Source organism: Lynx rufus, unplaced genomic scaffold (genome assembly GCF_022079265.1).
Source record: "Lynx rufus isolate CCGP_SWC_20201006 ecotype Redwood Valley unplaced genomic scaffold, mLynRuf1.p SCAF_16, whole genome shotgun sequence".
Lineage (NCBI taxonomy): Eukaryota > Metazoa > Chordata > Mammalia > Carnivora > Felidae > Lynx > Lynx rufus.
The window spans coordinates 1773922-1799560 of record NW_025814830.1 but is presented as its reverse complement, the minus strand read 5'-3'; the positions used below and the strand labels follow the sequence as shown (position 1 = coordinate 1799560).

The window sequence follows — 25639 nt, the reverse complement described above, 5'->3', positions numbered from 1 at the left end:
CTCCTAAGGAATAAACTTGTATTTTCCCATAGATCCTTCCCAAACAATATTTACTGGAGCAATTTACTCTCTGCCCTTCTGAGCGGACTTGAGCTCACATTCCAATACATTCACATCCCCTGTCTGGATGTTTCCCTATCCTCACTTCATGTTCCACAGTCCAGGGCTCTTTCTCTTCTTCCAAAACCGAGATGATATTCAGCTCAAGAAGAGATTTCCATTCATAAAGAAAAACAGAACATGATCTCCTCTGCTCTTCCAGAACACGTTTCCAGCTCTTGGTTCACCAAACAAGAAAGAACATTCATTTTGCTTGGTGTAGAAACCATGTATTTCAAAAATTACTCAAATGAGTGCCTGAGGGCTTAAGGATTATTTTAGGTGTGCAGACATCTGGGTTTTTTCTAAGAACTACTCAACCAAAACCCTTACGAGGGTAAGACCACAGAATCAGAGATTTAAATAAATTCACCACAAGGTTTCCTTTTCCCCCCAACTTTAAATAACGTTATTGTCTCTGAGCTTTATCTTTAAAGATTTCAGCGAAATTAGACTTTGCTAAGAATATAAGCGTTTTTATATCCTATTCCCAAGACTCCCAGATTGTTATTTACATTCTAGTTACTTAACAGAGTGTAGTACTGGTTTCAGGAGTAGAATTTAATGATTCATCAGTTACATACATACAACGACCAGGGCTCCTCATCACCAGTTCCCTCCCTTAGGCTTTTCTGACTGCTAAGTTCTGCAACCACATCAACAAGCAGGAATGCAGAACTTCTGAAGGAAAGGGAAGTTAGAGTCCATTTGCCACATTATGAACCCTTTCCACTCTCAATCAAAACAGCTGCAATCACTCCCTGAAGAACAAGGAATTGGAACTCTTATGATCAAAACAGGGGCTCTCAATAGAAAATGCACAGCACGCAGATAAAAAGTAATTACCGACTTCTGGAGGCAAGTTATCCTCACCCACGGAGACCAGGTTCCTGTAGTTCTCCAACATCACATCCTTATACAAAGCCCTCTGAGCGGGGTCCAGGCATTCCCACTCCTCCTGAGAGAAATCTATGGCCACATCCCTGAAGGTCAACCGTCCCTGAAAGGAAAACACATTTCACCAAGTGCACAGGGAATGTGTTCTTATTTGACCAAAGACAAGAGAAGCACAGATGTGTAAAGACTGATTTGACTAGAGTGAGTGTTCTTGGATCCGTGTAACATAATTTTGAGTTACAGTGAACATAAAATTAGCTACTTTAAAATACCATTAGGGGGCAATTATTGCATTCAAATATTGCACAAACATCACCTCTGTCTAGATCCAAAACTTTTTTATCAGCCCCATAGGAAAGACTTTACCCATTAACAGGTGCTTCCTATTGCCCAGTCCCTGGCAACCACTAATGCTTTGTTTCTGTGGATTCACCGATCTTGGATCGTTTCATATATTAGGAAAAGGATCAAATATGTGGCCTTTTGCATCTGCCTTCTTTCACAATCATCTTTGGGGTTCATCCATGATATAGTATGTATCAGTGGTCCATTTCCTTTCTTCTGGCTGCAGAATATTCCATTGCAGGAGTAGACCATATTCATTCAACTACTGTAAAGCATTTGTTTGTTACTACCTTTGGCTAATATTACTAAGTTCCAGTAGAAGTTAAGTGTTTGGATGCCTGTTTTCAATTCTTTTGGTTATATACCTAGGAGTGGAATTACTGGGGCACATGGTTTAATTTTTTCAGACTCTGTCACACTCTTTTCCACAGTATCTACGTTTTTATAGCAACATGTCATGATTTGAATTTCTCAATCTCTTTATTTTTGTGGTTTCATAATAATCATCCTAGTGGATGTGAAACGATAGCTCAGTGTGGTTTTGATTTTACATTTTAATAATGACTACTTTCATTGAACATCTCTTCATGTGCTGGGTTCATTTGTGTATCTTCTATGGAGAAGTGTCTATTAAAATCCTTTGACCGTTGTTCAAATTGGGTTCTTGGTATGTTGGTTGTCACTTGTGTAAGTTCTTCATATATTTTAGGTTCTAGATGCTTAGGAGATATGTGTTGGCAAATTATTTCCTCCCATTTGCTAGATTGTTCCACTTAGGTGATAATGTCCTTCACCGCACAGACGTGAATAATTGAGATGATGACCAATTTATCTACTTTGTCTTTTTCACTTTTGCTTTTAGGACCATGTATAAAAATCCACTGTCAACCCTAAGGTCATGAAAATTTACCCCTATGTTTTCAGTTAAGACTTTTATAGTTTAGGCTCTTACATTTAGTCTTTGATTAGTTCTGAACTGATTTCCTTATATGGTACAAGGTAGTTTCAATTTCATTCTCACAGATATCTAGATATGTCAGTACTATTTAAGAAACTTTTCTTTTTCCATTGTTTTCCACACACACTTGGAAAAAAGGAATGGATTATAGATGTATGGGTTTATTTGTGGATGCTTAGTTCTGTATCTTTGATCAATATTTCTAGCCTCTGATGCAATTATACTTTTGATTATTCCAAGTTATTGTAGAAGGTTTGATGTCGGGAATTGTAGGTCCTCCAATTTTGTTCTTTCTCATGTTTATTTTGGTTATGTGGCGTCCTTACCAATTCAATGAGTTTTAGAATCACGATTCCCATTTGGGCAAAACATGTTGGGATTTTGCTGAGGACTGCATTACTCTTTATATCGTTCTGGGGATCCCTCTGTCTTATGGCCTTCCAAGCCAGAATCACAAGATATCTTGACATTTACTTAGGTTTTCTTTAATTTTCCTCAGCAACATTTGTAGTTTTCACTCTGTATGAATCTTCCATTTCCCCGATTAATATTATTCCCATTTACTTTCTTGTTTTTGTAAATGGAATTGTTTACTTTCCATTTGTTGATTGCTACTTTACAGATGTGTAACTGAATTTTGAGTGTTGATATTGTATTTTGTAACTTCAATGAATTCATTCTAAGTCTGAGGATTCTTTATTTCTAAATAGGTGATCATGTAATCTATGAATGGAGATAGTTTGATTTCTTATCTCATTTTGACATATTTTACTTATTTTTCTTCTGTAATTTCTCTGGTTAGAACTACCAGGAGAGTGTTGACTAGTGGAGGCAACATGGAGCATGCTTGTTTTCTTCTTGGTATTAGGGGGAAGTTTTCAGGAGTTCACCATTGAGTATATGGTTAGCCACGGAATTTTAATAACGCTTTTTCAGACTGAGCCAGTTCCCTTCTACTCCTAATTTTTGACTTTTTGTTGGACGCAGTGTTTTGTATGTGTCTGTGGAGCCTAGCTGGTTTACAGTGCTGCTCACTGCTTTATAATTGATATCTGCTTGTTCTATCCATTATTAAATACGGAGCATTGTGATCTCCAACCACTATTGTAGAACATGCTTCTCAATGTTTGCTTCAGAAACTTGGGGGCTTTGTTTCTATGTAAGTATTGTTTATACTTGTTTTATCTTCCTAATGGATTGGCCCTTTTTTCAATATATGTTCTTCAATATCTCTGATGACTATTTTACAACTTAAACTCTATTTGGTCTGATATCTATATAGCTCCCCAACTAGGTTTCATTACTATCTGCATGGAATATCTTTTTCCATCCTGCTGTCAACCTATTTGTGTACCTAAGCGAGCCTTGGAGCGCCTGGGTGGCTTAGTCCCTTAAGCGCCTTACTCTCCGTTTCAGCTCAGGTCATGATCTCACAGTTTGTGGGTTCCAACCCAACACTGGTCTCCGGGCTGACAGTGCAGAGCTTGCTTGAGAGAATTTCTCTCTCCCTCGCTCTCTCTGCCCTTCCTCCACTCACACTCTCTCACAATCAAAAAATGCTTTGAAAAAATAAAGTGAGCCATATGCAGACATAGAGTGGAACCATTTGTAAAATTCCTTTCTCTTTTATTGAAGAGTTTAATTTAGGTACATTTTAAATTGCTACTGGTAAGAATTATTCTAACATCTGCTGTTTGTATGGCTAATATTTTGTTACATAACTCCTTCCTTCTTCGGGTGTCTGTGCGTGCATACCATTTTGATGGTCTATTTATTTTTCTGTACATTTTCAAGTTATTTTCTGAGTGGTTATCCTGGGGGTTATAGCTTACATATTAAACCACTAATATTTGAATTTCAGTTGATGCTAAATTAGCTTTAATGCCATACAAACAAGTGCTGTTATACATTCTCCCTTTATGTTGTTGTCAAAAACTACTTCATAAAAGATACAAACAGATGTTGCACACACTCAAGAGCAGATTTTTCTGATTGTTTTACTGTCTCTTAAGACATGTAGGACAAAATGAGTTACAAAACAAAAAGACAATAATTAGCTTTTATATTTACTTATGTAATTACCTTTACTAGCGTTGTTTACTTGTTCCTATGGCTTTGAGGTACTGCTAGTTTCTATCCATTTCAGCCTGAAGAACTCCACGTGGCATTTCCTATAGTCTAAGTCTGTAAGTGTGACCCCCTCAGCATTTGTTCATCTAGGAATCTAAACTTCACTATCAATTTTGAAGTATAGTTTGCCTCGTAAGGAATTCCTGATACGGCTTTTTTTTTTTTTTTAATTTTTCAATCTTTTAATACCAAAGGAGACGGATTCCTGGCCTCCACAGTTTCTAATGAGAAACAGACCATTAATTTTATTCAGAATCCCTGTACATGAGAAGTTGTTTCTGTCTTGCTACATTCCACATTCTTTGTCTTATAAAACTTGACTGATTATGTGACTGCCAGGGATCTCCATGCATTGGACTTAGTTGAAGTTCATTGAGTTTTTTGGGCGTGTAGGTTCTCTTTGATAAATTTGGGAAGTTTTCAGCTCTTCTTTCTTCAATTATTCTTTCTGCCCTTCCTTCTAGAACTCCTATTACGTTTATAGGAGTATTAGTTATAGTGTCCCAAAGGTTTCTTTGCCTCTGGCCATTTTTCTTCTTTTATTCCCTTTTATTCAGCTTTATTCCCCTCTCTCCTCCTCACACTTGACAATTTCAGTTAACCTCTGTTTAAGTTCACTGATTCTTTACTCTTTTTGTCCATCTGCTGATGAACCCTCTAGTGAATTTTCAATTCTGGTGTTTATACTTTAACTCCAGCATTTCTATTCCATCCTTTTGCTATAATTTCTATCTCTTTACTGATATTTTCTATTTGTCGAAACATTGTTCTCCTACTTCTTAGTTCTCTTCCACGTTTTCCTTTAGCTGAGGATGGTCAAGACGGTTGATTTAAAATCTTTATTTACTAAGTGGAATGTCTGTGCCTCCTCAGAAAGACCATCATCAACCGGGTAATCATGCTTAAAAGATGTACAATCTTAAAACATCCTTAGAAGTCTGTAGTGAAGTCGGCCTGCTCAGAAGCAGCCACCGTGGCATTCTTTGAAACAGTAAGGAGTTGTAAAGGACCCATGTATCTTCATTTAGAGAATGCTCCCATCAGCATCTAAAAAAGCAGTAATCTCTTGCTGACTTTCATGAAAACGACTTCAAGTCATATGGCATGTAAAGATACCAATTTGCAGAATAAAACAGGATTAAATATTTACAGTAGAATATATTCTAAAATCATACTACAATACAAAAATGCACGTTTGGAAAATATGCACGAAAGAGAACATCGGTTCTTGATGAAGAAAATCTGTGATGGTGGAAGACATGACAGGGAAGAGGATGTTTTACTTCTTAGTTTCAAAAATGCATTAGTGTGTGAAAATGAACTGCAAAAATCTGTACAACTGAAGTTTAATACATACACACAAAAATAATAAAATTTAATAATAATAATATGTAAAATTAAAATTGAGCACCATCCTCTGTGATGACAGAAAGTTCTGCTATGTCTGGCTAAATTATACACATTTTTCTCTAAAAAATGTACAACGTATAAGAGTTCCTAAAAGAAACCATGGTCTTTAAGAGATGGATGTGCTATCGATAATTTATACAACATTTACTATTATGTGGAGAAATAGGTTCTAGAATCACTTATACTTACCTAAATGGGTTAAGAAAGCTTAGGGCAGAAAGATGCCATCACGGAGCTAAAGCGCCCAGGGTTAAGTCATTAAATAGAGAAATGCTTAGGATAGAAAGAAGGCACAATTGAGCAAAATCACCCGAGGTTAGTTAGCTAGATATTGTAATGGGATAGTGAGCAACTTTGTATATCATCTGCAGAAAATTACTTTCCATCTGACACCAATCTACTAATGTACTTTAATCACAAACTGCACTCACGCCCCAGACCCTTTGCTTCTTACCCACACAATTTACTGATTCCTGTCTGATAGTTTTCTCCACATTAACACGTGTAAGATCTTATTTTCTTCACATTCACCATGTGTGTAGTATCTTGGGAGCTCAATAAATACAGAGATAAACCCCTATTGGGGCCTCCTGTCTCCTCCCGGACATTAGCCTCTCTCATATTCCATTCTAGGTCTGTTCTCTTGCTGGGCAAGAAAGAACTCAAGGCTCATCATCTTTGCCAGATGGTGATCCCGATGGGATAGAAATCGACATGATAAAAACTGAGATGACCAAAGTCCATGTGATAGAAGGTGACGTGAAGTCAACATGATTAGAAGAAAAGCCGTCGTGACTAAGAAGTCGACGTGAAGCAGGGGACGTGTCTAAGAAGACAATGTGGTAGAACACAATGTAGCCAGAGGCCAACGTGGCTAAGAGGCGAATGTAACTCAGGGACTGCAGAAAGCCACAGAACGACTAGAACTCTACGAACAGAAAAAGTGCATGGGTCTACAATCTCTCCTGATGAGGTAAGAGAAAAGCAAAACTGTATTAGGATTCACTGCCGTGGAATTTTTGAGAGAATTATTATGGGAGACTCCCTATCCCTAGAACAGAAAACAACAAATTCATACAGCACTTCTTAAATTACTTATGGTTATCCAGCAACACTGTCCTTGGTCTCCTGAGCAAGGAACCTTCGACTTAGACATTTGGGAATGAACAGGTAAGACACACTAAAGGAATGACATATGGAAGGCGCCAATGTTCTGCCTGAGTTATTCCTATATAGTCTACTGTCCCTATGGCCATTTTCCCCCTGAGTGCAGAAGATGTTTATGAAGATGTAGACCCACTGAAAGTAAATAAAAGCTTTTGCCACGGAACCTAAACCTCCTTATTGTCAGCCAGCCCCTTCAGCACCCCTACACCCTGAGAATGCCAACTCCCCGCTTTGTCAATGGGAAAAATCTAACCTGTTAAAGGAACAAAAGATTCCTTCTGAAGACATCCTCACTCCGATGCAAAAACCTACTAACAACGCCCTTATGGTGTTTACAGACACCTCAAGAAAACTGCCAAGACTTCTTGCCTTTGGAAAATTGGAAAAAAATGGGAACACATATTATAAACTGAACCAGGGTCTACCTAATGTTCATAACTGCAAGCCATATCATGACCTATAGAAACCTTTTCCCAACCTTAAAATTGTCTGAGATGTCAACAAGCCAAGACCATCCACTTCAGACGTCCTCACCAGTGTTTCAGGTAAAAATTAACCATGGGGAACAAACTGTCTTAGGGGGACCCGAATGTAAGTTTGTTGGTTTGAAACAGACCTGTTAATCAAAGGTCAAATAAGCTCATGTTACAACTTAAAGTAACTGGAAACTTGGTCTCACAGGTTTCATGAGTCATTGTTACACTAGCTTTCAAAGGCTTTAGTAAACTCGAAAAGTTTTCCATGCATGATAAATTGGGATTGAATTTGTTGGGACTTCTAGGCCTTTTCTAAATAGGATGGGATGCTAAATCACTGATTACTAAGTAAGGCTTATCTGCTTTCAGCTTCTTATTGCAGGGAAAGTGAGGATATCAGGGTCTGATGGTAAACACACTTGGTGGTATACAACTTTGAGTTTTTTTCTAACAAATTTTCCAAAATTTAAATTGTAAAAGAAGTCTTTTTGACCAATTAGACTTCTTTAGTATGTTAAGTTACTCTGGAAACATCAAACAAATAATAATCCTTAGGTTACATTTGAGTAATGCTACACCTATTATAGAGATTATATGCAATTCCTAGCCTTAATATTTTTTGGCATAAGGTCATCACTTGATATTCTGATAATTGAAGTGTTATGTGCCACAGAAATAACTGAATTTCCTTCTCACCTCCATTAGATCTTTTAATCATGTCCATTTTTGAGTCTTTTTTGTCATAGTTTTGCGACTCCTGTTGGAAGACTTCTTCACCGCTATCACTCCCAGTAGACAGATGATCCTTTATACTCAAGGAGGCTGTTTCCCCTGAACTGTCTTTCCTTTTCCTAACTCTGCTATACCTACCCCAACTTACCAATGTTGCCCCTAGGGATGGACTCTCTATGGCCCTATTCAACAAGAAGAAGTTATAGAAGAGAAGACCATCCACCCTCAGCAACCTTGAAGATTTTAAGAGTCAAAACTTTCAGGGGGAACAATGTGGAACAAAGGAAGAAGGAAATGGCAGATAAAATTAAAATTCCCTACAATCCACAAGGACAAGCAATTGTAGAACAAGCACATAATAAACTTAAAAATATGTTAAAAACAACAAAAAGGCAGAATTACCCATGGTTATCTACATTACAAGCTCAACTTCTCCTCGATCACACTATGATCACTCTTACGTTTTCAATTCTTGACCCTCAAGGACTAACGCAGCTAAGCTCCATTTTCCTAAATTCCATAAACCCTCTCACCTATGGTGCCAGTTCAAACTTCTCACTTGGGTCTGAGAATATGCTTGTATTCTTTCAGATTCTGGACCTCTGGGGATTCCCTCTTGGTTGGTGAAGCCGTATTATAGCATGGGGGAGACCCCCAGAACACCTTCCCATCAACCGGGACTTCCAGAGAATGGCTCAGAATGAACGACCACCGCTCCATTTTCAGGATGGAAGAAACCACTTCACTGTTCCTCATCCTGAAGTCGCTCCACAAATGCAATTCCTAGCTCCTCATATAACATGAGGGAAGCCTAAACGCCTGTCGAACCAGGCCCACTTCCTCTTACAACGCAGTGGTATTGCCTACACACCTGATCTGCATCTGATGGCAATGATCTCCACCACTGGTATTAAGCAGGCAAAGGCGTTTCATAGACCTCTTAATCATGGGGATCCAAGCCACAGTAAGCGTTATAGCCTCTGCTACCATTGCTCGAATTAGTCTTCAGCACACTATGAAACTGCACATGTACTTAACCCAGTTATGGTCAACCTTATCAAAGAGCTAATAAGGCAAACTTCTACAAACAAATAATGGCACGCCTAAAAGCCCTTATGGCTGCCATCTAACTTATAGGAAAAAGACAATAGGTGCTAAACATCCATTATAACTCTGTGAAGCAGAATACTCGTACGATGTCTCCTTTTATGCCATTGCAGAATCACTCTCCAAACCTCCAGACAGCAAAATATGGATCAGGTGGCCATCATGACAGTCCTCACACGCAAACTTAAGATGAAAAAAACCAAAATGGGGAGCCAGGGGGAAATAGGTTCAAGAATCCCTTAGACTTCCACAAACAGGGGTGCCTGGGTGGCGCAGTCGGTTAAGCGTCCGACTTCAGCCAGGTCACGATCTCACGGTCCGTGAGTTCGAGCCCCGCGTCAGGCTCTGGGCTGATGGCTCGGAGCCTGGAGCCTGTTTCCGATTCTGTGTCTCCCTCTCTCTCTGCCCCTCCCCCGTTCATGCTCTGTCTCTGTCTGTCCCAAAAATAAATAAAAACGTTGAGAAGAAAAAAAAAAAAAAAAAAAGACTTCCACAAACAGGTTAGAAAGCTTCGGGCAGAAAGCTGCCACCACGGGACAAAAGCACCCAAGGTAAAGTCATTAGCTAGAGAAAAGCTTAGGGCGAAAATCTCCCACCATGGGAGAACGTGCCCAAAGTTAGCTAGCGAGATATTGTAATGGGATCACGAGTAACTTCTTACAGCACCTGCAGGAAATTCCTTTCCATCTGACGCCAATCTACTAATGTACTTTGGTCACACACTCCACTTGCCTCCAGACCCTCTGCTTCCTACACACACAAGTTAATGATTCCTGTCCGATGGTTTCTCCACGTTCATGTGTGTAAGATCTTGTTTACTTCATGTGTACCACATGTGTAATATCTCCTGAGCTCAATAAATACTGAGACAAAACCCCTGTTGGGGGCTCCTGTCTCCTCGTAGACGTCACCCTTTCTCGTATTCCATTCTGCATCTGCTCTCTTCTGGACAAGAGAGAACTCCAGTCTCATCGTCTGTGACACTGTTTGACAAGTAGGTTGGTTCTACATTTGAAAACCAATTATGTTAATAAACCAAGACACCCTCTCTACTTCTCATTCCTACTTTCAACTTTCTATTCTATTCCAAAGTATTAATATCGTGGAGTCAGAAGCACAATGAGTCCCTGGTTTAACATCAAAATGCATTTGTAAAACCGGATGAAGTAAATTTCCATCACTCTTATTTTCCAGGGTTCCTCAGCTACTTTTGCACGTTAATACATGACTTACATACATACATAATCTCTTTAATCCTGGTTTATATGAGCTGAAAAAGGATCCAGGAGGGATCTCTGAAGAATCCTTCCTGAAGAGACCAAAGAGCTAACTCCCTATCTCCAGTCCTAGCCTGTGTAGAACAACATTCCCAGGATGACCACCTAACAGGTGCCTCTTCCTAAGTTCCGCGTCACTTGGTCACAGTAAGATGAAATACGCATGGAGAGGAGGGGAGATTGGGAGAAAGCCCTGGGTGTGAGTAAACAACTCAGGCAGGACACCTCACAGACAGACAAGATTAACAAGTCCAAAGTGACATTTTAGGAAGATAAATCAACAAAAAATGGGATTTTACCTGGAAAAGAGCCATTCCTTCTTTTTGCCCCCCTTCTTCTGGTCTTCTTTCTCAAGTAAGGTTATACTGTGTGACAAAAAGGATGTTGTTTAATTTTCAGAATCAACATAACCCCATCCTCTGCCACAATATACACATGGGGAGAAACTTGCCATGGGAAAAAGGCCTTTGCTGCCCACTGCAACAGGAGGGATGCGGAGACAATAAGGTCCTATGTGGAGGCCAAAAAGTGCATTTTTTACCCACTTCTTCACGAAGGCCTCCCCTACCACTCAAACTTACACACTCCACTGCAACTGCATTGTCTTGTCTACCTGGCACTTGGCCAAAGGCAATGGGCTCATTCAAGTTCTTGGCTCCTCCCTAGGTAGCCCACATCCAAGGAACGGATGATGCAGGACACAGAAACCTGTCCATGCCATCAATATGGACCAACTCTTAAGGGCCACCCAGCTCCAGAGCTCCCTGGAAGCCATACTGAGAAGTTTAGATCTTTGTCCTGATGCTGACCGGAAGCCTGTAAGAGGGCTTAATGTCAAAAGATGACACAATCAAATTTTAAGATTTAGCCAGGATACACAGAGAGGGTGGAGGTGACAGAGGCACGTCCCTGTCTCTGAGCTATGCTCCTGCTTCTTTCCCAGTGGCTTTCGATATTTTTGGAACTGGGTCACATTGTGAACTCCCATTATAACTGCACACTCTCTCCCAGAACACTACCAAAGATGCACCTAGGTTTGAAAATCATTTCACGCATCTTATTAACTCAGGTTCAGAATTCTTGGTCTATTGTCTCCTGTTACAGGTGGGTCCATCGGGGGTTACAGGGGGAGTTAATTTGCCAGGTTACCCTGAAGAAGTCTCAGTTGAATGAGCAGAACTGGGTGTAAGAAATCTCTGAAAAGGTTGGCCTGGACAGGTTGAAGTAGAAAGGCCTTGTCCTAATTCCAGATTACCTTTCATGTTCCTGAAGGAGAGAAGCTTCTCTTTTATGGGTTTAAGCAAGCCCAAGCATTTAATTCCTCTTTTCCAGAAAAGCTATATGAAATTACAAATAGTTACTGGTCCTGGAAAACATGAAAAAGGGTCACCTGTGGGCACGAGGTCTGAACACTCTCTGTATTATGAACGGATGAGCTCTGCTGGAACCAAGTTCCACATCAATCAAGACCACCCTTCAACATCTGTACAGAGAAGACAGAGGTGACTTGAGGGGATCATCTACTTAGCTGGAGAACTCACCTCAAAGCTTGATAATTTATAAACTGCCTTAACACAAGAAGAGACCTGCTGAATTATTAAATTGGTTAAATAAAGTTCTTTAACAGATATCAAAGAATCCTTGCAACATATGGTAGAGTAGAAAGCATAGAAAACTCATACTCTGAACAATAAAATTACAAGAGAAAATAATTTGGAAATTGAAAAGCTCTCCAGTGGAATCTGAGATTAAAGTCACAACAAGTGTGAGGATACATCAAATTCAGAAAAGAATGCCATGAGCCACGAAAAAACGGGGAGAGACAAACAGTATTGTTAATAATGGCCATCGTAAAAGCACCATGTGGTTACAGAAAGTCCCCTTTAACGGACAGTTCTATTCCCCCTAGATGAGTAGGGGTTGCCAATGGCATTATCTTCTGATGCAAGGCTTAGAAAGTGCAGATGCCTCAAACACCAGGTTTCACAACTCTCGATCTCTTCTCCACAACTGAAACAATTCACCAAATGTTAGATTAACGAGGTCATAAAACTTCAAGTCGGTACTTCACAACTTAATAACCTCGGTTCTTCACTAGGGTTTGGGTCTGTGCCTTGTCTGTGACCCCTACGCGTTTTCTTCTCTGTATAAGTCTGTGTCCTTGTTTCTCGTCAGTGCTTTTGTCCATTTCCGTTTCCCTCCGTCGCTATTCCTCCTCCAACAGACAGTTTCACCCTATTCTGCGGCAGCCTGTTTCAATCCCCGCCGGTTTTTCTCCCCACGCTTTCTGATGACCCTCTAACTCCGCAGATTTCTGCGTCCTTCCCCGCCAGCTCCGTCCACACCCTGACGGACGGCCACCCTGCGGCCAACGGCCTGCACCCACCTCCCTAGTGACGACTGTGCCCGACGCAGTATGGGGTTGGGGGCACGGGGGACACTCGGCAGTCAGAGAAAGGTTCTGAGCAGGAAAGTGACCGGCAAGGATATCGAGGTCTGCAAGGGCCACAGGCAGAACGGCTTGGCCCGAACCTGCCTCGGAGCGATTTTAACCGAAAACGACCACAGACCCCCGGGACCCGCCCCGAGAGAAAGGACTCGGAACGTCCTAGAGCCAGGCCGCGAGAGATGAAAGGGAGAAGACGGTTCAAGAATTTTACCTTACCAGGCGACCCCGGAACCTGGGGTGGAGCCCCAGGCACTGAGCAGCGCAACCGCTGGTGCGAACCAGAAAAATGGAGACTCACCCAACCCACAGCGCACGTTGCCCTGCTGGATCAGCTTCCGGGGCTGCAGAAAATGGCGCACGCGCGTGCGTCGCGGGGCGGTGCCGGGGCGTGTCCAGGACACATCCGGTGGGGCGGGTCCAGCGCACCACTCTCCTCCTAGCGTCTGCGGGTCTGTTTTCTCTTCCGGCCGCGCGGTCTCGGGTTCCGCTTTTGGATTCCGTCCGATCCCGCTGGTGTCGTTTCGAGCCAGGCTGGGTGCAACCTCAGGGAAGGGTGGGTTGCTTCTGTTGGGAGCGGCGGTATTTCACAAGTTGAGCCCGGTGCCCGGGGAAGCAATTTTGGGGGGGGGGGCGGGTTGGGGTGGGGGTGAGAGAAAAGTTTTTAGAGAGCGGTGGACATGCGCTCTAGGGGGGAGGCGGAGCAGTGTGGGGACCTGGCGCCCGGGGTCCTCGTGGGTCGACTGAGACCCGGAGAGCGACAGCTCCTTGTTTAATGAAGTAAAAGCCGGGGTGGTCAGTGTCGGTGATGGACGCTAGAATGCGACACGCACAACTGTTCTGGGGGGCGGGGGGCGCCTGTGTGGCTCAGTAGGTTAAGCCTCTGACTTTGGTTCTGGTCCTGATCTCCCTATGGTGGGTTGGAGCCTCCCATCGGGCTCTGTGCCGACACCTCAGAGCTTGGAGCCTGCTTTGGATTCTGTCTCCTTCTCTCTCTGCCCCTACCTCGCTCGCACTCTGTCTCTCTTTCAAAACTAAAATAAACATTAAAAGAAATAAACACTGTCCTGTGGGAATTGTGCTGTTCGGTATTAACTCGTCATCAGACTTTTCACTCAACTGTCACTTCTCGCCATCCCTTGGACTGCACTCCAGGCTTTCCCCGCCGGGCCTTGGGCTGTGGGACGGAGCGCTGGCACGTTGCTTTAAAGGAATAAAAGTTTCTGCGTCAATGGGTGTTGATTAAGGTCTCTCTCTTAAATTTGATATTCAACTCCACACCTCTCCAGATGAATTACATATCCAAATGTCTTTGAGACCTACCAGTGGGACCTGTATGTGCTTAAGCCCTTAACTGCCAAATTTCATTGCAATTTTAATTAAATTGTTTGTTCTCAGGTATCTTGGAAGTCTATTTTTTTCTTGAAAATTAGAGTTTTAAAAATGTATTTATTTTGAGACAGAGCACGGGAGGGAATGCAAGCGGGAAGGGGCAGAGAGCTAGGTCTAGAATCCCAAGCAGGCTCTGAGCAGAGCCCTCTGTACGCCGCCCCTCACCCCATGTCTGGACTGGATATCGCAAACCCTGAGATATGACCTCAGCCGAAACGAAGAGTCCCTGGCTCAGCCAACTGAGACACCCAGGTACCCAGAAAATTAGATATTTTAACTGATCCTTTTGTTTTCTGTTTCTGATTGCTTGGCGTCAAGGGCAGATAAGGAAGCTTCTAAAAGGTGGACTCCTTCAGAGAGATTTAACTTTTCCTAGTACTGATGACATTCTGGTTTTGAAGTATTTCCACAAACATGTGATAAGGATTTCTGTTCTGTACGTAAATGGTGCAAATTCTACCACTAGTGTTTCACGTTTTCAGCAGCGTCATATACACTCTTAATAATTTTTAATAGGAAATGTGCCAGTTAATAGCTCCTCTTCTGTTTCCTGTGGAAATTCTGAAGGTGGTGCTGGCTGCATTTGCTTTTCACATCCTCTCTATTATGTGACTGCCCCTTCCAGGGCTTAAATCTCTGCAAGGAGTGAATTAAAAAGTAACTACACGTTGTCTAACAGTTTACAATAGTTTATAGGTATCTTGTCATTTTAGACAGTTGTGTATTCCTGTTGTGTATTCCTTCTGCAGTGTGCAGAGACAATCCTGGACACAATAAGGTCAGGGCTCCAGAGAACAAGATGGCTGACAAGAAAAAAAAAAAAAACACCATGATGGAGTGATTAGAGCACAGGGGTTCAGCTCCCACCAACTGGGATTTTCAGAAAGAGCCAAATGACATGAAAAGGTGGAAGAGGGAGCTTAAAAAGACACAAAGGTGCTTACCAAGACGAGGATGCCTTGGGTAGACCTCACCTCTGGGGAAATTCTGGAGATGTTGTTCCTGTAAATGTGCTGGACCCACTGCTTGTATCTTAAAAGCTTGAAAACTAGGGAGATACTGCCCCAGGGCATGAATCCCAAATGTCTGACAGGAGGGAAGGTTAAAAGTGGTGATTGTGTGATCTTGGTATTCAGCACCCCCAGTCATGTTTCTATGTGATGTTTCCACGGTTCAGTCAGTCACAGGAAGATTGGAAGTGGTATTTACCACCAAGTTACAATTGGGCAGCTGTTAGAGAGGCACGCAGAGCCTCTATTTTAAGTTCTATCATCTTGGAGTTCCTGGGGCCAATCGTGATGTCCTGGAAGACACTCAAGAAGCAGGTGCTGCCAATGGATACACCACTGGCCACTCGGAACATACAAAACAAGTTGCATCAAAACTCAGTGAGGATGTTTTTGTGCCTATTCTTCAGTATTCCGTAAGATTTTTACAGTCACATTGATAGTTTGAAGAAACTGATCGTACCTATATCAGGGTTAAACTAAATTTATAAATTAGCTAAAGGAGAATTGACCTTTCTATAATATTGAGTTTTTCCACCCAAGAACATGATGTAAATTTCCATTCATTTATTTCTCCTTTCCTATATTTCAGGAATTTTCTTCCCCCATATAGGCTTTACACATTTTTGTTAGATTCATTCCTGGTTACTTTATTTCATTTTATTTTTTTACAACAATATTTGTTTGTATGTTTGTTCATTTATTTGAGAGACAGAGAGAGAGAAAGGGGGGAGGGAGAGAGAGAATCCCAAGCAAGCTCGATGCTCAGCACAACAAGACACAGGGCTCAATCCCATGACCCTGGGATCACAACCTGAGCTGAAATTAAAAGTCATATTCTTAACTGACTGAGTCCCCTATTCCCCTCTTTCATTTTATATTACACTTTTGTAATTGGAGACACTCCTGCTAAAACTCATAAATGATTCTTTGTTGTACATGGGCTATTGTACAAACATATGCTATGTACAGGGGCACCTGGGTGGCTTACTTGGTAGGGCCTGCCACTCTTGACCTCAGGATCATGACCCATCTTGGTTGTAGTGATTACTTAAAAATAATACCCTATGTACAAAAGCCTATTGTTTTTGTATATCAGCAGTATAACCCATTAGCATACTGAATTGTTTTTCCAAGTGGATTTTCTATGAGTTCCTTTATGTTTCCAGAGGTATACTTGTATCATATGAAAACATAATTCTAGGTCTTTCTTTCGAATTCCTCTGCCATTTTAAATGGCCCTGGCTATCCCTGCAACACAGTAATAAATAAATAGAACGGGTGATCACGTACTTTTTTTACTGTGGTTTTCTGGCCTTAGTGGAATATCTCTAGTGATTTCCTATGAGCAGGATGAAGACTTTGTTTTCTCAAGTTTGGAAAGATTCTAAAGAATTTCCTAGTGTTTTGATTTAACATTCTTACATGATGAATTCTTCCAAAAAATGTTTTTGTAACTATGAGTAAGATTTCTTGATTTCTCTTCATAAACATGATGAAGCATACTAATGAACTTCCTAATAGTGAATCATTCTTGAATTGGAGACACAAATTTCTTTGTTCATCATATTTTTGTTGTATTTCTCAGGGGTTTGGGGCTACATTATTTTACATGGTACCATCTGTAGGAAAAGGTGACATCTTTCTGTGGTATTCTTTTTGGTACAAACTTTAGGATGCTTTAGTTTCAGAATTTTATGTGATGTATAAAGATAATTTGGAAATGTTACTTCCTCTTTGATGTTCTTGAATTGAGTAAGTAGCATTAGCTTACCTGGTATTTAAAAGAATGGAAGAATCTGGCGGCTAATCTGATCCAGGTGCTTTTATTCATAAGGGACTCTGATAAATGTCTTCCTCTTCTCTATGGATTTTGATCTGTTTAAATTCCCTCCTACTGAAGTCAATTTTGGCAAAATGTATTTTCCTAGTAAATGTCCATTTTATGTAGGCTTTCTAGTTAATTTGTTTTGGGTTGGGGAAGTGGAACAAGTTATTTTTAATCTCACTTACTGACCTCATGTCCTTTATTTCCATTTATTGAAAATCTAAAATGAATTGCAGATATTGAAAATTTTAAGCATAGAAAATCCTTCTTGAGTCATTTGGAGGATTCTTTCTCTCTACCCATAAGTTAAATGGTGGTGGTACTTGGGTCTGAAGACTAACAAAGAATTAGGAGTAAAAGAAATTCTCAGGGAGGCACAGAATCCAACGAGGCTGGTCTTTAGCGGCTCAGACCTCGGCATTTCCTCTTCCATGTGAGACCCTGTGTGCTTCCAGAAATAACGGAAAAGGAAGAGTCTCTCTCAAACACTCCAACAGTCACTTTGGATATGTTCACTAGAAACTTCTAATAGATCCTGGTAATTAAAGAGTTTTTCAGAACCGTTCTCAGTTCCCCAAGTGTTGAACTATCATTGCCACTACAGCTGACATGATGATGGCAATTCTTTGGAGAGGTGAGGTCACAGAATCACTAACCTCTATCTCAGGGTTTGGCTCCCTCCCTCCCACACATGCTTTGCCTGCTACTTTACACCCAGCTTCCAGTCCTGGCAACAGGAAGGAGTCTGTGAGTATCTTCTAGTTTAGTGTGAGACCACAGTCTCTCAGGTTGGGAGATGCAGCAGGAATCTGGGTAGGTGAGCATGTCTGGGAAAAGAATCTTCCGGCACAGGCTGAGCTTGTGAGAGAGACTGCTCAATCAGTGCATGACTGCTGATGATGTAATTCACCAAAATCCTCATTGAAGGGGTGCTTTGTGTTTGATCCAAGTGCTGTCAGAGGCTGAATTTTATGCTGCTTCAAGATTATAATTTCAGGGAGCACTGGGGTGGCTCAGTCGTTTACACATCCAACTCCCGACCTCAGCTCAGTTCTTGATCTCAGGGTCATGAGTTCCAACCCCTCACTGGGCAGGGACAGTCTACTTAAAAAAAAAAAATCATACTTTCAGAATTTGTCTGCTATTCAATGCCATGAGCAAGAGTCACAGAGACATTTTCAGGAGCAATACTGGGAGCCCTGGGAAGGCATGTGCATGTTACAATAAGTATGATGGAACTAACTGAAATACCTGATTCACAGCAGAAACAGCGTGACTGAATGCGAATTGCTGAAATTTACTCTTCTGTAACTTGAGTTTCATGTGCTTAATGGAGACAGTAAATGTGTCTCTACTGAAAATCTCTGTGGACTCTTGCTATGTGAGAGAATCTTCTTTCCTAAAATTAGGAAAGATCCTTTAAGAAAAAGATAACATCACTATAGAGGGTTTTAAAGAGCAAAGTATTAAGGACTTTATTTTTACATTTTAATTTCATTTTAAAATAATAAATTAATTAAAAATATTTGGGGCGCCTGGGTGGCGCAGTCGGTTAAGCGTCCGACTTCAGCCAGGTCACGATCTCGCGGTCCGTGAGTTCGAGCCCCGCGTCGGGCTCTGGGCTGATGGCTCAGAGCCTGGAGCCTGTTTCCGATTCTGTGTCTCCCTCTCTCTCTGCCCCTCCCCCGTTCATGCTCTGTCTCTCTCTGTCCCAAAAATAAATAAACGTTGAAAAAAAAAATTTAAAAAAATAAAAAAAAATATAATCTCATCAAGAAAAAAAAAGCAATTTTAAGCCATGTTTCTTCTGGTGAAAATCACTTCAATAGTATTCCCAGCTCACCACTCACCTATCTTGCTTTTCAATTCATTAGATGCCCATGATTCCAAGTCTTCAAATTCCATATTGCAGATTTGTTTTATTTACTTATTTTAATAGCTTTTCCAAATCAAATATCGATTTGAGTTTCCATTTGTTTACTCTAAAACAAGAAACATACAGGGATGTGATCTTTAAATAGGATTAACTTATTTTATGCCCTAACATGATTTATCACTATGTGATATTTCATGTCCTATATGTTAGCACACAGTACAGTTCAGCACAATAATTTGTTATGGATGCCATTGTCCTTTTGGTCCAGGAAAAAAATGAAATGAGTTCAGCTACTATCCTAACAGTTGTCTACATTAAAGAAATCTGAATGGCTCATATAAAACTATTCAGTGCAAGTATAATTTATTAAGACCTTTGAATCTTCACTCCTTAGTTATATTCGTTATAAAGGATACTTAAACAAAAGTGGGAAATGATCAAACCAGGTTTATTAAGTAAAATAAATTTAAAATATGAGAAGGCATCTGTATGTGTGTTTATGCCCATAACGAGGTTCCTGGCAGACTATAGTACAGTAGGAAGCATTTGTGTCATTGCAACTAGGCTACCCAGGTTCAAATCCTGATTCTACTGGTAGTTACATGCGTCACTTAACTTCCCATGGTTAAATTCTCCTTGTCTATAGAATGAGAGTAATGTTAGTTCCTAACTCATAGGGTTGTGAATATTATATAAGTTACAATAGGGAAAGCAGTAATAACAGTGACCCACACATTGTAAGTGCTATAAAAAGACACACATGTAACTTTGGACATCTCTTAACAAAAGATAATATAGTTTAGATGTTCATTCTGAAGGGGAAGGAAAGGTAAGTGGACATTTTATTTTCCATGAAGTCTGAAACACCTTTTCAGGCAGAACTAGCTGCCTGTGAATTTGAATACTGTGTTCTAAATAATGATAGAATGGCCTCAGTGCATTTGTATATAGCAGTGATATTCCTATCCCACATTGTCATTAGAATCCTGGGCAATTTCTCCCTCTTCTATCATTAGATGTCCCTTTGCTTCAGAGGATGCAAGGCAAACCCATGAATTTGATTCTCAGGCACTTGACTGTAGCCAACTCCTTGCACATTCTCTCTAGAGGAATCCCAGAGACCATGGCACCTCTAGGGCTGAAACATTTCACCAATCATTATGGATGCTATGTTCTCTTATGTGTGTTCACAGAGTGGCCAGAGGTATGTCCATTTGTGTCTTTCAGGCCATCATGATCAGCCCTGGGAACTCAAGGCAGACAGAGCTTAAAGTGAAAGCTCCAAAATACATTGGCCCCTCCACTATCCTGTGTAGGGTGTTCCACATGTTCGTAAACATGTTTTTTTCTATTTATATGACTGGTAAATGGAACAACAAAACTATCACCAAAAGAAGTGGTTTGGTATATTCTGCTTCACAGCGTAGAGACAAGATCACAGGCTCATTAGATGCAGCAATGACATCTTTCCATGACATTTTGTGTTTGGGACACATGACCCTGCCCAGAAACTCCATGGTTTTTCTCCTTCACAGGCACAAACAGAGGGTCCAGGGTATCATTAGGAATAATCTCTCCCCGAGACCCTCCAGCGATACCGTGAGACCAGAGCTACCCAAAGCATCCTTGTTTTGGTGACCACCTTTGTACGGTTTTATGCTGTTTTGTCCATCATTTGTTTACTTGGTTCTCTTGGATAATTCTAGTTGGTGGCTGTGAATGTCGCTGTACTAATCACTGCGTGTTTTTCAATACTAGCCCTTTGTTCTCATGAACCATGACCCCACTATATTCAGGCTGTATCTTGTCTTCTGTGGAGGAAATACTTAATTCCCTATCTCATCAGGGAATTATGAATCTTCTTCCACCTGTTCCGTCGTGAATGCATTGAGACCTCAAAGAATGTTAAAAACAAACATGTGCCATCTTCATTGCAGAGAGAGGGGTGAACAGAACACATTGACACTAGCCTAATATGAAGTAGTAAAGAGTATGGTACGTGAAATCTTCTGTAATCAATATGTGTGTACTTTTATAATTGTATTTTATTATTGGTAATAGTGCCTAAGTTAAGATTCCATAAAAGAGTCCTGAAATACTGGAAATATGTTTGAATGTGTAACTTTCAAATTAAGATATTAAATTTTCCAAGACATTAAATTCCAATTATCCAGGAATTGTAAATCCTGACTTGTGATGCAAATGGCCTGGGGTGAAGGTGGAGGGAAAACTAGGTTTTACTTATTGTTGGCTTTGGAGGCTATGTTGTGAATATTATGCCTCATATCTTAGAGAAATTGGAGATGTTTCAATATGATAATGTTTATGGAGCAAGATGAGGGTATGAAAATATTTTCTGCTCAACATTTGAAGAGTAAACTGCAGTGGACAAAGAAGAACATAGGAATAGCTGTCAGCTATATTTTCCAAAAAGTGCAGGTGTGAGGCAGCCAGTAAACAGATTGGGTATGTGGGAAAAGACTGAATGGACTGTTGAGATGTTTAGAAGGTAGACTGTTCTGTGTTAAATCTTGATGGCAGTTGGATGTGTTGGCTAGGAAGAGATTTCAAGATGGACTTCTGCTTTTCCAACCTGACGATACAAGATGTTACAGAGGACCATTTCATCAAGCTTGGTGCAGGAGACGAGTAGCAATTTGAAGGTGGAGTATATGAACATATTTTGTTTAACAAGGGTAGTATTGCTTTTGAAAACACCACCAAAGCAATGTAGACACCATTGAAAGGGGAAAAAGAAGAGAAAACTGCAACCTAGAACTATTTAAGGAGGGCCTGACTGGCTCAGTCAGTATAGCATGCATCCCTTAATCTCTGGATTGTGACTTTGAGCTCCATATTGGGTGTAGAGATTACTTAAAAATAGAACATTTCTTAAATGAAATATTTTAGGGGTACCTAGGTGGCTCAGTCCATTGGGGATCTGACTCTGGCATGGGTCATGAACTCACCATTCGTGAGTTCCCCCACAGAACTTCAAAAAGGGGACTGGACACCTGTGAAAGCCACCTACATGATCAGATGGAATCACTCAGCAGCACAGCCTCTGGGGAGAGTTAGGAGTCTGTCTGGAGATTGAGTTCAGTCATATGGCCAATGATTTAATCATTCATGCCTAGGTAGTGACGCTTGGATTAAACACCTGGAGAAGATGCTGGGAGTTTATTGGTGGGGGACAAAAGCTACTGTATGGGGGGGGAATCCTCCCAAACCGTGCTCTACGGATGCCTTCATCTGGATCTTTACAATAAAATGAGAAATGACAAAACTAAAACAATTGAGTAATGAGTTTGCTGTCTTTTATTCCAGGGAAGACAACCCTTGATTGAGGGGAGGACAGAGCCTCCCATGCAGGGAGTGGAGTGCTCTTCCTGGGGGATCTGGGGCAAGATTGAGTTTTAGAAGAGGCAGTGCAGAAACAGGGCATGATTGGCTGGGAGGTCAGGGATTTCCTTAGAAGGAAGACTAGCAGGCGTTTTCTAGGGCATGGTCAGCTACCTGAAACTGAGTTGGAGGACTGTGATTGGCTCCCTTGCTGGATGTGTCATATAAGAGCAGGCTGACTTAGGTTTAGATTTGTGATGTGAGTGGGGCCACTGGGGTGGCCTCCATTTTTGTGGGTCCCAATATATGAGTTAACTTTATCAAGGATTATCATACATATAGCAATTTCCAAGTTCTGTGAGTCTTTCCAGCAAATATTGAAGACCAGGGCTCAGAGGAAGCCTTAAATTTGTAGTTGGCTGGAGATGCACAGGTATGGGAATGCCTGACTTGTAACTGGTGTCTGAAGTGGGGGCAGTCCTGGAAAGGACTTTGCCCTTAACTTGTGGGGTCTCTACTAACACCAGATAAAGTCAGAATTACACTGAATTGCAGGACACCCAGTTGGTATCAGAGATTTGGCAACAGGAGGCAGGAGCTCTTTCAGGTTTGGTTATTATGTCCCTTTGATATGTCCCCATTTTTTTTTTTTATTACTTCCTTACTCTTAATATTCTGCCATTACAAGATCCTCCGGCCACATCTTGTATTTTCCCTGCTCCTGCCATAGAATCAGCCATAATTACAAGGAGCCTTTTTTTTTTTTTAAGAGAATAGTGTTAGAAACCAAGATGTGGGTGCTGAGTGTTCTTGCTACTGGGATGTCATTGCTGTTAAGACTCTCTGAGTAGACTGACCTGGGAATAACCTATTCACACCCATATCTATAGTTGTCTCTTTATCTGTCAGTTTATTTGCATAACTACAGCTAACTGTTCTCATACTGATGTCCCTGACTCTGTTCCCATACTTCAGGGTTCATTTTAGCCTTTCCCCCTTGCTTCTCTGTCCCTATCTGTATTTACCAAGTACTATGGCATCTTATGCCTTTGAAGAGTTTTGCATCTGTTTCTCTACAGTCCCATGCTCTCTGCATACTGCCTATAACCCCCTCCCTCTAGCCTCATTTGGAGCCCACTCTATCACATGCCTGCAACCTTCCAACTCTGCCCCATTCACTTGCACCTGCAGTGGCAATGCTCACAGCACTTTAAGATATTGCATGTGGTAAATATCATTTTTGGGGGTTGTTGCAGGGATGGAATGAGTAAAAACCGTGAAAAGTGCCCCCCATTTTCAGGCATCCAAGGTCAGGAGATTCCTGTATTCTTTCAACATGTGAGCACATTGTGGAGACACACATATGCATGCAGACTCTTTTAATGTAATTACATACACGGGACTGGGAATGTAGGAGTACGGGACGAGTGTGTGTAAACGTGTGTGCTTGTATTTCACGAGTGTGTGCATGAGTGTGTTTGCTGTGAAGTGCATGTGAGTGTGAGTGGGTAAATGTATATGGCTGTGCATTTGAGTGTATGTTGCGCATATGCATGTGTGTTTGCATCTATGTGTAATGCTTGTGTGTGTGTGCATGTGTGTGTTTGTGAACTAAGGGATGTCCGCCATCATGGTCTAGTGTCTGACTTGGAAATGTGGAGCATTTGATTACATATTTGTTTGTAGTGAAAACAAGGGATTAATTAGGATTTTCATGTCATTCTGGTGAATGTGCCTCTTTATGATTAGGAAATAGATTTCATTTTCCCCAGCCATATTGCTTGGTCTTGAAATTACTTTGATCTTAATATAGCTATTTTTTATAGCATTTGTTTATTTTTTGTTCAAGAGTTTACTTTGTGTCCTTAATTTGTGAACTTCTCATAGGAAATATTGTGTTGTCTTTAAAAAGTCCAATTGTCAGGGGCGCCTGGTTGGCTCACATGGTTATTGGTGTAAGACTCTTGATTTCAGCTCAGGTCATGACCTCATGGCTCTTGAAATGGAGCCCCATGTTGGGCCTACGCTGACATCACAGAGCCTCCTTGAGTCTCTCTCTCTCAAAATAAATAAAACTAAAAAAAAAAAATCCAGTGACAATTTTGCTTTTCAATGGGCCTTTAGATGATTTCGTTTTACAGATAGATTTAAATTATTTTGCTCTTGCTTTTATAATGTCTCCTTTGCTCTATTCCCTCTCTTTCTGTCTTCTTTGAAATAACTGATTTTTACAGATGGTTTTAAATCCTTTACTGTGGTTCACTGTTGTTAGCTCTAAGTATTGCTTTTGTTTGCTTTAGGGGTTATCCTACACAGATGACCACAGTATACCTTCATATGCGTTTATACTTCTTCATACAGAGCATCCGACCTTTCCTTTCCACATGGACTTCCATTTCTCCACTCCTGCTCTGTGCTACCATTAGTATAGGTTTCTTTTACATATGCTATACACATATACACTAGACTGTTAGTTTCTTTAACGAGGCTTAAAAATAGGGAAGACAGTTTTTATTTACCATATAGTTACTATTACTATATAGCGCTCTTAATTCCTTTGGGTAGATCAGGAGTCTGCCACCTACAGAACATGAGCCAAATGCAACCTACTGTCTGTTTTTAAGTGAAGTGTAACTGGAATGCAGCCACACTCATATTTAGGTGTTTTTGACTCAATAAGGACATACTGGAAGAGTGGTAACAGAAACAGTATTGCCTACAAAGAAAAATATTTACTATATGTTCCTTAAGTAAATGTTTGCCGACCTTGCACATAGTCCCATTCTCATCACATCTGATTTAGTATAAAATTGGGATATGAAACATACTGAAAAGTCAATTTTATAGTCAAAATATTAGGCAACGCTGACACAAGACTGGTCTCAACTGGAAGAATAAAACTAGGAATAATTGGGAGTTACTAGGTCTTGAATTAGTGAGGAAAACATGAAATATGTGATATTGTTACTATTCAATTTGTAAGTACAGTATCTTCTTACATGTAAACAATTTTTTTGATGATATTGACATTGAAGATATAACTGGGGCATAAACGACCTGACTAGTATTACTTGGTACACATTCGTAAGTGAAAGAAGCAACATACCCTTGGCTGAGTAGAAACGTAGACAACAGGAAAAGCATGTACCT

At 40.8% G+C, this 25639-nt stretch overlaps 1 protein-coding gene and 1 pseudogene across 1 annotated transcript in view; both read left to right on the top strand.

Moving 5' to 3' along the window:
• LOC124510813 (zinc finger protein 160-like) overlaps positions 1–25639 on the top strand; it is a 339108-nt gene that overhangs the window by 171536 nt on the left and 141933 nt on the right. The window lies entirely within an intron of this gene.
• Positions 20074–20912, top strand: LOC124511632 (vomeronasal type-1 receptor 2-like; annotated as a pseudogene).